Genomic DNA, 18,957 nt, shown 5'->3' on the forward strand with positions numbered 1-18,957 from the left:
TAACTCTGGGAAATGCATGGCAAAGCTGTGCTCAGTTGAGAACCCCTGTCAGCCATGGTGGAGGTGCAAGCCCATAGGGATGACTCATATTTTCCAGCCAAAGCCAAGCACAATGGTGGAATGTGAAAGGGTTTCTAGGGAGTACCAGGCTGGCACTGCTGGAAGCTCCATTCTTCAGTTTTTCCACAGACTCAGGCGGCAATAAAACGGTGTTCTCACTACCCGCCCTGCTGAACAAGTGTGTTTTAAGCCACTACTACACAGGGTGGAAAGTTTAGCTCTGTCTCAGTGCCCATTCTATGTTTGGCCTTTGGGCTGAGAGTGCCAGCAGCAGGTTGTGTGAGGTTACTTTACGTTAAATAGATACATATATGGTTTGGTGCTCCCATCTCATTGCCCAGGCCGGTCACACAGCCCTGCATGTCCCCAATCCCTCAAACACTCACACAGCAGCCAGCATTAGCTTGCAATCACTACCACCATGGTCCACGTTTGGATAAATGGCTTGAACTCCATCCACTACAAATCCCTGAGTCACCATGTTCTCCAATAAAAAAAATTTCCGAGCAGGAGGTCCAGTTCTTTTTTACCCATATATTTTAGACTTGGACCTATGGATGAAAAATTAAACAAACAGAATGTTTTTTGTGCCACAATGTTCTTTCAATCCATGCACACTTGTGCTGATTTGAGCTGGGGCAGAGCTGTTTTTCTTCCCCGTGGCTGGTGTGGAGCTGTGTTTTGGGGCTGTGCTGAGCACAGGGTTGATAACACAGAGATGTTTTTGTTATTGCTGAGCAGAGCTCACACACAGCCAAGGCCTTTCCTGCTTTTCCTGCTCCTGGGGAGGAGGGTGGGAGGGGACAGAGCCAGGACAGGTGACCCCAACTGACCAAAGGACATTCCAGACCAAGTGGCATCATGCTCAGGATATAAAGTGGGGGGAAGAAGGAGGAAGGGGGAGCATTTGGAGTGATGGGGATGCAGAGCACCTGCCCATGGGAAAAAGTGAATGATTTCCTTGTTTTGCTTTTCTTGTGTACAGTTTTTGCTTTCCCTATTGAAATGTCTTAATCTCAATCCTTGAGTTTTCCAGCTTTTACCTTTCCAATTCATTCCCTGATCCTGCTGAGTGAGTGAGGGGCTGTGTGGGACTGGGTTTCAATCCCAGCTGCTGGCTGGGATTAAACCATGACAATACTACTTAATAAATTTCATTTTGGCTGCTACAGTTGTCAAGAAATTTGAATTAATCTGCTCATCCAACATATATCTACACTCATATTTATAGCTCAGTTTTTCTTAATGAACATAAAAACCTTCCTAAAAGGTCTCCATTTTAAAACTAAATTAATTTTCCTATTTTTATGACACAGAATGTTATGTATAATTTCCAAGAAATACAATTGGTTTGTTATTGTAAAGTAAGAGATTATAAGACTGATAAAGCACTACCAGAAACAACAAAACTTCCGGTTTAAATATGCTATTTTACAAGCATAAAAAATCCTAAAGTACGATTTTATATTTACATCATATGCTGGGATTTCTTATAATACTTTAAACAAACCAAAACCCTTTTTTTATCATCTTTTTTTTTCTGTTTGGAACCTAGGTAAAAAATCCACAGATGACACACAAAGTGACCTCTCTTCTCACCGGTTTCAGACAAGGACTTTAGGACAGTGATACCTAATGTATATTTAATTTTTATTAAACCATCTCTTTTAACTTTCTTGCTTTTTGAGCATCTATGATATGTGTGTGCTTGGAACAACACTGACATTAATAAAAAGGTCAAATAAAAGTGCTTCTAATGAGCCAACAAAGCTGGGATCAGAGCCAGACATTTATGGACTAGCTTTGGCATAAAAGGAGACTTTCCACTCTTCTGAAAGCCAGATGGACATGGTTGCTCTCCTCACCGCTGCAATCAGAATTCTTTGAAGCTTCTGAAACTAGCAGAAGACTTTTTTAACCAATTATTCAGTTCCTCCCTTACATCTCTACAGGAACTGGAGCACTGTGCTCTTCTGTCCCAGGCTTTATCTCAGATTTTCACAGGCAACACTCTCGGCTACCTCTAGAGGAAGAAAAAAAGGAAGGGACAATTCCATAAAAAGGCCTCCAGACTCTGAACAGGAGCAAATGAGAAAACTACCAGCAATCCTCCTTTGTCTGGCACTCTGAAAGGGTTTGTTGGGGCAAGCAAAGTCTAGGAGAGAATGAGACCAAATGCTGAGTAGACGGTGGAATTGGCAGATTGACCCATATATTAATGGAAATACTGCAGCATTAATTCTTCCTCTGTGGTTTAGACATTTTCTTGGACAAACTCTGGTATTATTCTCCCTATATATTTTTTCCTCCATAGCTAGTGTATTTCAGTGGAATACTACAACATCATAAGGCATTACTCAGACTAAGCAACTGCAGTGAATGCTTGGGAGGAGCTAAACCTGAATTGAGCAATGGCAGGAGAGGGGAGACATATCAGAAACGTGGCATCCAGAGAGGATAAGGAATGGAACTTCCCACCCTCTTGCCAAGATTCAGGAGCGTTCTAATGAGGTGGTTCCCTCCTCATGGACACTTCTGATAATAAAACCTATATTAGTCCTTCTCCGTCCACTTCTCCCCCACATAAATTCACACTCCTGTCGCTGTTGGAACAGGTTCCCTTTCCCTGAGAGATTTTCCAGGAGAAAGTACTGCTGTCCATAACTCAGGTTTTAAAGGACCTAACTACTGTGTGCAGAGAATAGCTGGAGCTCTGCCAATCCGATCTTCCCTGGCTCTCCAGGGCCCAGCTGGCACCTGCAGTGGAAGGAGGTGTCCCAGGCTTTTGCTGCCTTTGGGACAAAAACTGTGATTCTAAGAATGTGGTATTTTTCTGGGGTTTCTGTCTTCCTGAGGGACAAGAAAACACTATTTTTGTTTCCCATTTGAGGTCTGCAGGCCAGAAAAATTGAGACACTACAGATAAAGGTAGCACTTAAATACAATGTGAAAAAAATGGACCTCTTTTACTTGTAAAAGATTCCAAAACTATAGTAGTAGCAATGCTCCTTCCTTGCACTTTTTATCCTTAATCCTGTGGATTAGAAAAATTTTCAATGCATATTAAAATATAAAAACAACAAAACAAACAATTTTAGAAATCCAGGTTTGAATTTATATGAGTGCAAAAATGAAGCTACTGTGTCCCTGTGAGAGGAGCTGTTTAGTGCCACTGATATACAAGGTGACCAATCTGCTTCAGAGATTATTTTAAATGAAGTTTCATTATCTTAGGTTATTAAACTAGCTTAAGGTGGAAAAACTGTTTAACATAAGTATTTCTGAAAAGAACTGCCTTTTTCCAAAAATGAAATAATACCACTATCCTAATAATACTACTCAGACTTACTGAAATTGCCAGCACAGATATTTCCATCAGCTTCTATCCCAATTCTTGCAGCTTTATCCAGTATTACTGGGCTATAGGTAATTTTCCTTTTATTTTGTAGAAATAGAATAGCCTTGGAAAACACATTGGGAACTTTTAGGAGAAAGAAGAACACACTTTCTCCAGAGTTTGGATTTGAGTCACCCAGGAAGAAGGATGAGAATTTCCCTACGACCTCAGAAGGACTTGGAGGTTTAGACTTTGTAGCTTGGAGACCAATACTTGAAAACTTACAGGTTGATATTTTCCCAACATTCCCAAATTAGCAGGTGATAGGTCTCCTAGTTTGGAGCTCAAAACCTCCTGCCTCATCTGTAATTTTGGAATTTCTAGGTTCTGGTGTCTCTGTCACACAGATGAAGCACTGGAAGCCACTAAACTCAATGTTCTATCTCTGTGCTATACCAAAGAAAACTATTCCATTTCTGAAATTTTTCAATTCTCCAGATTAACCTGTTTGACAGATTATAGTTAAGAAATGTTTTGAGAGATAGCAAAACATTTTGACAGCATGCCAGATTTTCCAAAGAGAAGAAATGCTCACATGTGCAACAAAAACCACCCATATCTGTCCATCCCTTAACTGCCAGTATTCACCTGTAAAGCTGGTCAAGGGAAAACCCCTCAAAACCTTAATCAGAAAATCAGTTCCAAGGGAAGAAGCAGATCCAAAACTCAATCTGACTGATGCGTCTGAAAAGCCCATGAATGTAACTTTTCAGTCCTGGATATATTTGGGTCTGGACAAAGTTTGAGAGATTGAACCCCTATTTAAAAAAAAAAAAATCAAGAAACTCTTGTTTCGCAGATTCACAGAACAGATCTCTCTTGGGAATAATTTTAAACTTGAAGTGATATTTAGGGTAGGATGGTTTAAAGCTGTCTGACAATTCCTATTAATTACAGTTATGTGATAAAGAGCTTAAATTCAGTTTAATAGGGTGAGAGCCTTTACACATGACCTACAAAATCCAGAAAGAAAAAATGGAAATGCTGAAACAACAGTGTTTGAGTTTAACTTGTTCTTTTTTTGACAATTTGGCATCTTAATAAAAATCAGTTTTGCTATGTTTTTTTTGTGAACTCATACAAATTCCTTAAATGTCAGCCTGCAATTTTCTCCTTGCCAGTTATTTTCCTGGTGTGAAATACAGTTCTTTTTAAGTTAAGTTTTTCCTAGAAATGTTGGTGGTTTCGTTTTTTTTTTTTTTTTACTGAATAAAATAACATGGTTAGAGCAATAACACTATGCCTGTGTTTTAATATCATGGACATGGATTTGAAGCTTAGATAACCTGGATAGAAACTGGCAGAACCACATTTACTGATGTGACTTCCTTTTCCAAAAAAAAACCCCAAAACAAACCTATTCCCTACAAAAAGAAAAAGAGAAGAGAAGAGAAGAGAAGAGAAGAGAAGAGAAGAGAAGAGAAGAATAGTGAAGAGTTTCACATTCTCTACACCTTGTGAGACTACAAAGTGGGGAGAGGTGAAGTTGTGACAGACTGAAATATTGAGCTTTTTATATATATATATATACACGTACAACCATTCAGGGTTGTTTCAGTTTAATCTGGCCCAAGGGATCTATATTAAAACACACCTTGGTCACCCTTGCCTTTCTCATAAAAATCCATGTAAAAATTCAGACTTATCCTTTGGAGGGAGATTCCCTTCAAGCTGTGACTGCCAACATTCAAAATCTCCTAAGGTGAAGATATAATTTGAAAATAAATTAAAAGGAATGCTGGAAAAGATATTTTCTGTTCCAAAACTTCCAGTGGTTTGTTTGTTTGTTTGTTTGTTGTTTGCTTCTTGGTGGTTTTTTCCCCCTTAAAAAAGAAAGTCTATTTGGTATGTTTTGATCGTTACTTAGCAAACATTTTTGAGTAAAGCAATGTTAGTGTTTTGACCTCCTTCTGCTGAGTCATTCTTTGCCTACATGGGAGATTGGAATGCATGATGTAACCTCGGGTTCAAGAGCCGGGAAATACAAAATGAGTCCTCTCTTTTGACAAATAGCTGGTGTTCTTAGCAAGATGTAGGTCCAGGGGTTTTCTCCTTCAACTCTTTGATTTAGTAAATCAGTGCAATATCATGCTCAAAACTACCAGAAATTTGTGATCAAGGAGAAGCAAGCAAAGAGAAATCACTACAGTACAAAAAAACTTTGTTCTGGGGCTTCATTGTTTTCTGTAAAAGACACTAGGACGTAACCACTTGTAATATGTAATGAATAAATTGATGAGAACCAAACAGATAGAGTGTGAACAAATCCTCCACATGCCAAAACTATTCAGTTACGGCACAAAGCATTATCACACGCATAAAATGAAAGTTTAAAAAAATATATCTGTGTAAAGTTTGCTTCTGCCAAATAAAATGTAATTGTCTTTCATTTTGACATCAAAGGCATAAATCATAATTTAAAATAATCCCATTGCTTTTTGAAGTCCTTATTAAAATCAGGCATTGTCCCAATGTGCATATCCTACTTCCGTAAGGAAATATTTTATTTTTGCTTGTAGCTATAAAAAGAATTATTTCTGCTTGTTAGATAGAATTCCTCTTTTTAAAGTAGACAGGTTAAAGGAGTTGACATCAAAAGAAAATAGAAATATTTTATTTCTGACTTATTCCAGTCAGTTTCCTTATCTGAAGCTTTCCTGGGCTTTGAATGTCACTGGGCTGAGAAAGGTCAACTGGAATGCAAAGAAAATCAGAAAAAAAAATATATTAAAGAGGTAAAGATAAATACAAAATTATACAGTAAGTTGAAAGAAAAATGGAGGTGATAAAAGAAGGCCTATAAATGCAACATTCGAGAATCAAGAGGGGAAAAAAGAAGGGATTAGTAGAAGAGGAAGCATGCAAAAGATCCTCTCAAAATCTTTTACATAAACTGCCCTGACATCTCCTTTAAAAACCTGCTTTTGTGGCTAACAGTTCCATGCTTTTTCTGGCATCCTGTGCTTCCAGAAATCTGGGAAGAAAAAGAGCAATGTTTGCCTGAACAGGCAATAGGTGCCTGAGTTCAGTGAGGTGAGCAGGAGCTTTCAAAGGGAGGCAGAAGTTCCCAAATCCTTCAAGAATCCTAATCAAAAAGACTGGAATATGAACAAAATAATTTGGAGTTTCATCTAGAAAAGGTGGAGCAAAGAAAACTCTCACCCACGGGAAACCCTTAGTGGGCAGGAGGAGAACTCTGAGTGCTCCACATCGGATCCTCTTTGGAATGAGTCCCACAGAAGCAGCACTCATTGCAGAGCTTTTCAGGGACATCTGAGATGACAACTGAAAGCTGCATCTGGAGATGCTCCTCCCATTAGGGAGGCCAAAAGCAGAGGTAAAATAACTCTCTGCTGACGTCAATGGGAGTCCTGCCACTGGCTGAGGCCAGGGCCAGGAGTTCACTCCAGGAATTTTTTCTCAGGTGATTTATCATAACTGTTTTTATCTGGCAGTTTCATAGTGGAGAACCCATTCTGCCTTTTTTCTATATGGCATTAGAATATGTTCCTGTTGCTTAGAAATGATTTCTGCCAGCTGAGACCCATATCACAGCAAGATACTAAACACAGAGATGGGTGTTGAAATCACACCACTGTGCACTCTCTAGTAAGTGTTGTTTACCCTTCTAATTGTGGTTGCTGCTGTTTGCATGAGAGGGTGTCCTGTGGATTTGTCAAAGATTTGTCTCTTCCTTTTGTGGTTCCTGCTCATCACAAACAGGGGAGTAAGAAATGCTTCCATTCACAGAGAAGTAACTTTTGGAGATGAGGATAAGATACTTTATTTGAGTCCTAATGGCAGAATTCAACTTCTGTCTCTCAGAACAAAGACTGCACGCCATAGAAAAGTACAAACAGTAACAAGGTTAAAATGAACATCTAGATATGCCCTCAAAATGTCATGAACTACAAATTCTCTCTCTTCACTAAGTATGCAGTAAAAAAACTCTTAAAATTCACTGCAGAAAAGAATCAAATTACAAATGAAATGGTTTATGAGTTCTTGGATTTCAAAAGTTCTCTTTTTCTTGAAACGTTGTTTTCAACTGAAATAGAAAAATTGTGAAAACTAATCTAATATGAAGGATGCTAAACTGAAAATTCTTTTAGAATATATACTTTTTCCTCTTAATACAACAGCAAAAATGCATTATTTTTGTGCAATGTAGTTTCCAATATATACCATGTAACTAGAAATAAAATTAAAATAAGGTCATTTCAGAAAATATTAATTTGGATATTGAAAATAAATATTCAAACCCCACTGGTCAAAAAAAGGAAATAAAGCAGTCTGAGCATGACCTACTGTACAACTTTCATTCCATCCAGAAAAGAGAGGGCAAGGAAATGCAAACAAAAGATGAAAAACATGACTTGTTCTGTTGTGTTACCATTGGCTTCACACCAGTGGTGTCCCTTCTACAATGAGGTTTTCAACCAGCCTTTAGGGCAGCTGTCACAATACCTTACAAAAGGACATAATGTTGCTCAAATGGTCAGAAACTAGCTAAGAGAAATAAAATATACAATGAAAAAGGAGCAGGGTTCAGCATGAGGTGGCATTACTTTCATTCCACCAACAGATTTTTGAAATATGTGTGGTGTTTATCTCAAAGACAGACGGGAAATATTTTAAGATTTTGTAATGGTTGTCATACGACAAAGATGTTTTCCCTTCTTTAGGGTCACTCCTACATGGTGAGTGGATGCACTTCCAGGTGCACTTGATTAACAAGAACACAAAATCTACTGGAACACTTGCAGAAAAGTCCAGGTTGGGAGATTACAAGATCCAAACACAGGAATGCAAACACACAACATTCTCCTCCAAAAAACCCCAGAAGGCAGGAAAAGGAGGCCTGGGAATACTGTGTAATGTATATGTGGCTTATACTTGCAGATAAAAATACTTGCATGATTCACTGAGTTAGAACTGTACTGACCTATATTTCTAGAAATAAAAAGCCAGATGGGTGAGGCAGGATCAGATTGCCAGATCTGAATTATTGTCAGTTACAAATAAGGAAGTTTAGCAAATCAGTTCAATCCAGAAGTCATTTTCTTTACTTCTGCTTTGGATTAGGCACACCAAAACCAAGGCTGTTTGATTTCCAGGGAAAAACACAGATTTTCATACCATGTCATGGTAAAATGCTCAAAATTCAGCATGAATCTAAACTCACAAAAAGACAGAGAGTACAGCACTGCTAAAAAGCAATGATTAAAATCTTTTTACTGATCACCAAGAAACTCACCTAATACTGAGATTTGGATGTCAGCTCTTTTCTTATTACATACATTTAGTTTTCCCAGTAAAAAAAAAAGATAAATAAAAACTAGAAAAGTAAACTTCAATTCTAAATAAATTATTAAAAGAAAAATTTAAAAAATAAAACTACATGAAAGCTGTTTTACAACACGATGTATCACTATCAGCAGACTAAGCAGTCTTTTTCCTCCCTTTTTGGGGTGAAATTTGGCCTTTTTTGGATTCAAATACATTTGGAAAACGAGAGATGGGCTGAGCAAATCAGAATTTTAATAAAAATGGCATGAGCTGCTAACTGGCATCACAATTTTATTTTTCAGGAATTGAATTTAAAGTCAGTTGCAACATTTCTAATTCTTGCCTACCTCTTCTGTTGGGGTATCCTAAATCTGAAAATGAGGCCTAATACACTCACAAAGTGAATGCCCTAAATAATTATTAAATTCATTCAGCTGCTAAGTTTCCATCTTTCACAAAATATTGTGCATTGCCCTCTCCATACAGACTTGGACCTAGGCCTCAAAATGTCCTTGGCTCCAGAATGGCTCCCAATAAAGCCTGGAGCCAAAGAAGGCATTTTCTTGGCATTAGGTGGGACTGTCTCTGCCCATCCCAGAGAATGGGGTAATAAACAGAACTCAGGTTAAAATTTTATACCACAAATGCATTAACTATTTACTCAGTCCTTTGCAAAAAGAAAAGGTGTCTTACAGAAAGGGTAGGGAAGCTAAGTGGCTCTTAGACAAATAGAGGCCATGGAGGAAAAAAGGCAGTGAATCTCACTTGTCCGTAAAATACTGAGATAATTCTATTCTCTTGAAATATAAAGCTGAAAACTGCTGTCCTTTAATTAGAGACACAAAAAGTGAACTAGAATTCTTGCAAAATAAAGATGTGTTACTCCTCCAGCTTAAGCTATCCCCAGAGTCCTGCACTAAGAATCACAAGTGCTTCCTGCCAGTTTACAAATAGCCAAAAACCCTTGAGCTTCCTCAGTGGTTTCATTTGGTGCAGAAAGGTATCAGTTCAATGGCTTTTGTCTTATCAGGAAGTTTAAAGCAACTCGCTTTTTTATAGGCTTTCATGCAAAATGAAGAGTGTGAAAAAAAAATCTCAATTACACAGCCTGATTATATAAAAAACCTGCAGGGTGGTTTGTACACCCAGTGAGTAAAGCATTTGATCAGTGGTACAGTTAGTGCTGTTTATAAACAGCAAGGCTCTGTACACACTTCCTGTTATAAAAACAGTCTGGAACCCGTTTCTGCAGGAAAAATGGAACCAACAAAAAAAATCAAAATTAAAAAAAAAATTAAAAAATTTTTTTAAAATCAACCTAAAAAGCAAGAAACAAAGGCAAAAAATGTAACACTTTGAAGCATACTCAGCATGGACTATTTCTGTAGTATTACCTCACTGCTGGGAAACCTCTGTACTGTAGTCATTTACTGGAAAACTAAATGCATAGAATATGGAAGACATAAAAATTTAATAAACTCAAGGTAAAAGCAGGGAACTATGCTAAAAGAAAGTTCTGAAGGATTTCAATTAAAGTCAACTAATTTATATGCAGAAACCAAAAATGGTCTCGAAAATTTTCACTTTCTTGTCATATTTAAAGACAGGTGAAAGGCTTCCGAGAGCTATCACTTACATTTATTTGACTTGCTAAATCTTTCATTTAATGTCATTAACAGATGGTTAACCTCAAATGTATTTAACGCCAATTTTACAGCTTAAAGCAAATCCAGCACCCCAACGGCGTTTATTTGTTTCAAAGCCCAAACTGTGGGAGAAGGAACAGTTCCAGTGAATATTAAAATCAGTGACATTCTTCGGCTGAATGAAGACAATGTTCACTCAAGCCACCCAATCTCAGGTGATGCAATTTAAATCCTGTGCTTTTGAGAACCAGAGACTGACTGGGACCCCTTGTAGGATCAAAAATTTTAATTGCTCTGTTCCCTAAAGGACAGAGTAATTCCAGAACGGAGGTTAGCAGGAAGGCTGGATGCACACAAATGGTTAAATACTGAAATTATAAATAACAGCTGAGTCATAAAATGCAACACAGCAAAAGGAGGCCTCTCCTGACATCAACAGTCACCAATTCCCCATACGAAGACTAAGCTTCAAACTTCTCTTCAGCACAAGCCTCTTCTGATCTTGTTTGTTCCAGAGCTACAGTGAATATATAAAATAATGTCCTCATGGAAATATGTGTTCCTCAGGAGAAGGTTTTCATATTAGAGCCTAGTATTTCTCGTATAACTTCAGCCCTGTAATTCTTCTGATCTGGAGGTGGCAGAGTGCATAATGCCATGTCTTCTGTCATGTTATTTTTGTCACTTCACCTTTATTAAACAAGGAAATACGGGGTGTGAGTAGCTGCTAAAAGCCCTAAAGCTGCAAGAGCTTCCTGAGCAATGGTTTCACCTGAGTGGTGACATGGAACCAGCAGTGCCATTTCAGTGGTGAGGAGAGGGTGGCACCTGCCAACCCTTGGCACTGTGACAGAGCAGTTCTGATGTGCCCCAAATGAGGATGCTGCTGGGAGACAGTCCCAGAGACACTAATGGATAGGACATTGTGGCCTATTTATACCAGTGGGTTTTGAAATCAGGTATTGGAAATAAAGCATGGCACTCAAAATCTAGGGATAAACAGGTCATGAATGCAATTTTATAAACCCCAAAAAAATTCTCAAAATTAAAAGGGTGTTCTGCTGTTTGAAGGCTGAACAAGCTCATCCCTCTCATGATGATGAGTGGTTTCCCACTGCTCAGCAGATGTGTAGCTTTTTGTACTACACACTCTTTTCGGTTGGTAAAAGCTGACACGGATTGTGGATGTAGCTACTATAATGTGGCAACTCAAGTTACTTTTTAATATTTACTTGTATTTTGTTTTCTTTAGCAGGTTTGTAGCCTGGTAATGGTTTGCAAACAGAAGAGAGGTCCTCTCAATCCACATCCTTAGCCACCTGAATGGCTCCTTTGAATTCCTTCAGTCCCATGACAGTATTCCAAGTAATTTTTTTTCTTTTTTAGCTTTCATTTCCTCCCACTTGTCTTCCACTTGCACAGAAGACTATTTTTCCCACTGAAAATGTCAACATTTATTGCTTTGTTGGGCCAGCACTGAAGAAACCAAAATTGACCCAAAGTGTCAAGTCTGCTCTCTTCCTTTTCCTGCACTCCCTCCCTTTCCCATAAATTAAAGCAAAGTTAGAACAGGTAGATCTCTGTCAACATTTTCTTATGCCTTCTCATCCGCTGTTTGAATACATACAGAAAAAGTGTTTTAAAAAATTCTCTTTTCATTAATTTTACCTATTAACTTATAGTGTCATTGTAATTATTACACATTAGGTGTGCAGACTCTTCACCTGGGAAAGAATGAAAAAAATTGCATGGAAGAAGACAAAAAGGAAAGGAGCACTTGTGAAGGTCCAAGCTATGAAGTCCGAATGAATATTCACAGTTTTGGGTTAACATCAAGTGAAGATAATTTCTATTTGCCTGCACTGATCAAATAGCTGCATAGTACAGATATTACACTCCTCATTTTACTTTCCTTTTACAACCTCCACCTATGCTGATATCTCTGTCCCAATAAAATCCAAGAAGCAAGGATAGGTATTCCAGAGATACTGATTATATTGGAAACTGAATAAAAAGTTGGACGATCTGGAATGTCTTCATATTACGTAGATATGTGCCTTTTTTCTCTTTAAATGAGATTTTTATCATCTTTGGCTACCATACCAAGAACACTACAACATCTTTTGCCATAATTATTCTCGACCTACACATATCTTTGTCATACACATAAGGAAATCAGTGAAAATCAAGTGATTACCTAAAGTTGTAAGACTGTGGTAAAGGATCTTTTTAAATCTTACAGAGGTGCTGCTTCTCCTCACAAATCTGTGGCCCTAAGAGCTTTTTCACATGTGTAATACCACTCAAAAAGTAACTAGCTCTTCACAGCATTCTACTGATGCTTTGATGTGCATCTTTGGCACATCTTGATCTGCTGATGTGAGAAAAAGCAGAAAAAGCAGAAAAAGCCCTTCAGAAAGAGAGAGATGAGAATGTGCTGTGAAAAAGGTGTTCAGAGCAGGAGGCCCCAGTGGTCTCTGCAGGACAGGATTTCATCTGGAAGTGGTGTAAAACCAGGACCATCAGGCCTGGGCTGTGATGTCATCGGTGTAGAAGCCTCAATAAATTATTTTATCTTGTGCTGAGAGTGGCCTTTGACCCACAGCTGGATCCCCCAGGAGTAGGTGCCCAACCATGGGCCATCCATACACCTCTCCAAGGAAGCTGAGACCCACAAAATTCCCCAGCTGAAAGCCTGAAAAAACAAAACCAAGTTCTCTGACCTAGCCTACTGTTACCTTCGTGCCATTTCATTTCAACACCCAGAAACCAAAGAAAGCTCATGAGAAGAGAAATCCACTCAATGTCAGTAAACTTAACACCTTTTTGAACTGGCACCAAGATGAATCCAGAAAACACTCATCATTTTAACTCCTGTATTTCAAGTTGCTCTATTCTTCAAGGCCATCAATCCACAAATTTCATGAAATAAGAGGAATGATCCTATCAAGCTTTGAGAACCTATAACATAATATTTAATTCTCTTTCATTTGGCTCAAAATTTCTGTCCCCATGCCTCCATGATGTTGCAGGTCCACTATAAAATCTTTCTTATTGTCTGTTTCAAAATATCCTTATCCTTGAGGTTCTATTCCCTTGTATTTGCCAGTTCTTCTAGAGGTTTGACAATTATTTGACAATTATTTGACAAGCTGACTAAAATTGTTGCAAAGAAATGCTTTTTAAACTGGATTTTCTAAACTTGAGAGCTTGTGTGTCTTCCTCTTTTCCTGTCTACTTCTGTCCTTTAAAAGGGATGAGGAAAAGGGAAAGGGGCACAGAAATGAAAAACGAGGTGGAAAAGGAAAAGGAGAAATACCTAGGACCTGGAAATAGTCATTTATTTTATTACTTGGGTTTTTTTAATCAGCTACATGACTGTCTCAAATCACATAAAACTTTGATTCAACTCTCTTCATTATGCAAAAGTTGAGTAGATTTACTGCAGCTGTCTCCTGGTGTGTTTGTACTGACTGTGGAATGGAGAAAAAAAGGAAATTAATAATGAGACCTGCTGTCTGTGACGTGCCATCCCAATGCACTGGGATCTTCTCTGGTGTTTTCTCAGTTTGTTTTCATAAAAATTCGTAAGTTATGCATAAAAATTTGAGTTCTGGCTTGAATAAATCCCAAGACTCGGAGTGAAGCGTAGCTAAGACTGCCAAAATTTCATGCAGTTGTAAATCAAGACCACTCAGTATTCCTGCAATCACCACCTAAAACAATAGATTGGCCAGGATCTCTTAAAATGTGACCAATGTGTCACAAAACTCAGTGTTTTCCCCAGCCCAAGCAGAAAATCAGTAATACTCAAAAAAAGTTTTGTCTAGACTTATTTTTCAGTTCTGATGAATGGAAGGAACTGCATAACAGGAAACCAAGCAGTGATGCTTTACTCCCTACTCAGCATATTTTGCCTATTTTGAAAACACTGATGTCTTTTTACATTATCATTTTACATTATCATTAAAAAAAAAATTTACAACCAAATTAGACTATGATAATGAACAGAAATCAGAGGTGTTTTCAAAACAAGCAAGGGCCTCACAAGTTGTTTAGAGATCTCTTGGTACAACAGGAGTTTCTCAAGGATTTTTCTTGCCTTTCTACTTCTTGTAGAAACACTAAGAAGGAAAGGTGTGATTTGCCATTCCTGCACATTTCACAGATGAAAAATATAACTACAAGAAGTATATAAATACAAGAGCACACATTCTGCCCCTGGCAGTTTAGGTCACCACAATATTTCACAGAGTCTTCCTCTAGGCACAAATTAGACACTGAGGAAATTCCATCAGCAGTAATAAGAGAAACCATCAATTTTTCTTCCCTTGCAGGAGAAAAACCTGAGTATAATAGAATGACAGTTTATATCTTGCCATAACAGAGAAAGAGGAAAGAATTTAAGCTTTTTATTTTGCTCAATTTGTACACGATTTTGGGATGAACTAGTAAGCTTCTAGAAAACCTCAATACAAAAGTTATCTATATGAAAAACTTGATTTTTCATCTCCATCTCAAGTGAACAGGGAATTTTATGTATATGTTATTTTAAAATGTGAAAACATTAATTGTTCCTCAGAAAGCTCCTAAAAATGCCCTTTACAAATGGACTTCATTGGGATCACACCTGGAGCCAGTCACAGTTTAAGCCAAAGTTTAAAGGGTCAAAACTCTACATTCGTTTGACAAGAAGAAGAATTTCCTTTATGCTCAGTTGCTGCAAAACTTCGTGTGAATGACCCATTCTGCATAAACACAAACTACAGATGCCAGAGATTATTCCTCCAAAGGGTTCACTCCCTTCAGGACAAAATTCAGTTGTAGTTGCTTCTCTTTAAAAAGATAAGGCAGTCAAAGAAATGGGTGATGCTGTGGAGGAACTGATCCTGGAGGACTGAAAAAGTTTTCCATTTGACCTTGAGCAGAGAGTTCTTAGAGAGTATGGTCAGAGAGATTCCCTGTGGTTCCAAAACACAGGCACAGAAATCAATCTAAGCCACCTTTTAGACTTTGAATCTTCAAGGGAGGATTGATGAATTGATATAATTAATTGCTAGAAAACATAAAATTCAGAGCAAAGCCGCTGCCATTTGCTACCTGTAGAGCATCTGATACAGCCACAGTGGAAAGATAACTTTTCACAGGATGTTCATTGGGAATGAGGACTGTGGATCATAGGGGAGGAGGTTTTCTGTGGAGGAAAAGATACCAGAAATTTCTACCTGTGACAATCCCAGGATGACTGCAAAGAATGAGGAGTAGGAAGACTCAATAGTATTCAATAATTTCAATTGTTTTTAAGAAATTCAATGGTGTTTGCAGACTCCCAGGACTGCTTTGTTTCCAAAATGAATAATTAACATTACACTGCATTTGTATAAACATATTATCATGTCCTCCTTCTGTGACTGTGCTGCTTCCTGATTTTTTCCTGTAGGTGAGTTTTTTCGATTTATCAGTAGCAGCTTTCTACTCTTCATTGACTATTATCAGTTCTCTAATTTAAAAATGGGTTTTATAAATTATTGATGCCTCTTCCAGTGCCCTCTCCTCAAAAATGGTGTTGTTTGTAAGACCCAAAAGAATGGGGTTTGGGGGTCTTTTATGTTGTTGCAGGTTAATTTAATTTATGAACTGATTAAATCATATGTACTTCTCTTAGTAAGCGTGTTTAATTTTGGTTTGCACAGAGAGGGCTGAATAAAGTTCCGTTCAGACACAATTTGGAATTGAAGCATCCTGTAAATATAAGAAAAATGTATCTGTTTTTAAAAAAGTGATCTCAAGTCCAAATTTTGAAGAAAATTACCACTGCTTAAGTTTTCAAAATTCAAACTGTAAGTAAATAGTTCTCAGTGTACCAAAACTAAAAAAACCCTTAAGATCCTAGACAGACTGCTTCTGTTACTTTTCTGTGAAATTTTTACTGTGATTAAGAAAAAAGCACTAAAATTATTATAAATAAAGGATAAAGATGAATTATTGGTTCATTAATGAAAAAAAAGGGATTCAAGAAGAACAGATTTAAACCTCTGGATAAATTTGACTTTTCTAAGGGTTTCAGTGTAGATTTATAATGAAAAAAAAAATGCAAATATAGGCAGCTATAGATACAAAATTTATATTCCTACGCATGAATAAATCAAGTTTTAACTTGCAGTTTATGATCCTAGAGAAAACTGGACACACTCAATGGAAACTTCAAGTGAGAGCACCACACCTTTTACCTATTGAAACCAGGCCAGGAAAAAAAAAGCCAAAACCTACTGATTCTTCCTAGTATGAAATCTACCTTATTCTAAGAAAGTAAAAAAAATTAGCCTGATTTTTGTCACAAAGCTGATTGTTGTCTGTAATGCAGAATACTGCAAATATTCTTCCACCCAAAAGTCTGTTTCTTCACCCCCAGAAGGTAAATGTACTGTGATGAGAGCAAACTAATAAATAATAAGGAGCTCGGCACAAATCCCACATCTGACTCTTTGTTTTTAAAGTTGATGAATAGTTGAGGAGTGTTACAAACTCACAGAAGGAAAAAAGAACCGGAATGCCACTGCAGAAGGAAAATGTCTTGCTCCTTGGATTTTTGCCATCTAAAAAGAAGCCAAAAAGAACACTCCTACTGGGGGCTGTATATATTATAAAATGTATTGTGTATAAAAATAGTTTCTGTAACTAGCAAGTCATTTGTGACTTAACACTTTATGGGATAAAGAGCTATTTTTGTCAAGGTTGTGTTTTATAGCTCTGGGTACCTTGATGTAAATTTTCGGATTGCTCTAAAAACCTCAGTTCACCATAAAAAATAAGCTCTATATGACAATATACTAATAGGTTTTTTTAAATTTATACGAGATAAGAAGAGGAACAATTTTAAACAGCATTAAATGTGTGGTATTAATTTCTATGTTGACAAGAAAAGTGCATTCAGGTTGATTTCTGAAAATTGATTACTCCCACTCCACTGGAATTTCATTATCACAGTGAGAGGGAAACCCCATTATTGGAATCTATGGTAGGTGAAATTTTTATGACCTGGCAGCAAAAAAGGTACTTTGGACATGCAAAAGACATGGCTGAAACAGCAGTTAAGGCAAACAAGGACATGAAAAAAAATTAACAAAACCCCAGTTGTTAATTTGGGGTTTTTTTAGACCCAATATAAAGCCAAGTTTCAAACCCCAAAGTTAACAAAACAAACACTGTCTGCCAGTGTCAGCCTGTAATAAGGTCCCTAATATTTGCTGATGGATGCTGTGATTAACAAATATCAGGGTGGTGAGTCAGCACCTGCTTTCAAGATGCTTGGAGGGGAAAAATCACATTTCCCAGGCACCAGGAAAGCATGGCAAATCAGTGCCCTCAGGTCTGGCTTTCCTAATTTTTCACCTTTCTTCCTTTGGAATTTAATATTCGCAGTTCCCACAGAAAACAGCGTTTTTGGTTTTTTTGTTTTGGCCTAACTAGCTTGGAAAGAGAAGGATACTTCATTAATAGCTTAAAAAGCAAACAAACTCCTTTCACTTTTGAACTACACATCAGAAAGGTGTAATTTGTAGATACTGTAAGAAATAACATTATTTTTAAAATATTGCATGGATTTTATTTTTTTAAACTCTGGATATTTACCCTTCATGCTGAAAGTGCTAAATCCTGCTAGTGCAAGTAGTTTACATTGACTTTACAGATTATCTATAATTGAAGATGTTTCCTATGGCCACTGATTTTATCTTGTCTGCATACTGTTCTCTAAGAAAAAAATCAAGTTTTTAATGCAATTTTGCCTATTTTATTTACCATTACAAGAAAAACAAATAATATTTATTATAAAAATTATCTACTTTAAAAAAAAACTATTGCAATTCCATTTCCAGTTCACTGAAATATACTTCATCTACTGTCTTGCAGAGCAATGCAGTAATAAAAAAAACCCATAAAAATGTATTTAAAAAAACTATCCTGCCTTTTACATTTGTTCTGACTACAGAAATAATCTGAGGGTAGTAGATTTTTAATTTTATGCAACGTTTGAAAGATAAATAATAAGCTCTAGAAAAAAGGGATTTCTTAAGGATCCTTATTTTTGATAGAAAAAAAGAAAAATATTTATTTTAAGGCAGACAAACAGTCACATTCACAGCCTCTCCCCTTAAAATTGAAGAAACATTTTAACTTTTTGCACTGCACAGAGGTGTAATGAGGTAAAACTTCACTTAAACAGGTTCTGAGAAGAGATGCTGCTGTACATGTCAGGGAGTGGAGTGCTGCTGTTGTAATTCAGTCCTTTCCTAAATAACAGATTATTCCATGATAAATTGTCCAAAAGTTGTATCAATATAGGATGACGGAAAATTAATGGCAATTATATTACAGAAGTATTTTACAGCATCCCATAGATAAAAATTAAGAATAGCTTATAGAAATGATACTTTTAAATTATTTGTCTATCCTGTATATTGAGATCAATTAGTGCAAGCAGAAGAGATTTTATTCTTTTGCATTGCCACATTAGTATAAAATACTTAGATAAATTCACTCATTTTGGCATTTTGAAGAATTGTG

The 18,957-nt window shown here is 37.1% G+C and overlaps 1 long non-coding RNA gene across 1 annotated transcript; it reads left to right on the plus strand.

The window, feature by feature from the left end:
• The first annotated feature begins 14,991 nt into the window (after nt 1-14,991).
• On the plus strand, nt 14,992-18,098 carry LOC146445651 (uncharacterized). Its single transcript, XR_014855702.1, has 2 exons — nt 14,992-15,832; nt 16,569-18,098. It is a non-coding gene; the product is annotated as an uncharacterized LOC146445651 (long non-coding RNA).
• Nucleotides 18,099-18,957: the final 859 nt, after the last annotated feature.

The sequence above is a fragment of the Lichenostomus cassidix genome, chromosome 1 (assembly GCF_008360975.1).
Source record: "Lichenostomus cassidix isolate B80296 chromosome 1, HeHo_3.0, whole genome shotgun sequence".
Classification (NCBI taxonomy): Eukaryota; Metazoa; Chordata; class Aves; order Passeriformes; family Meliphagidae; genus Lichenostomus; species Lichenostomus cassidix.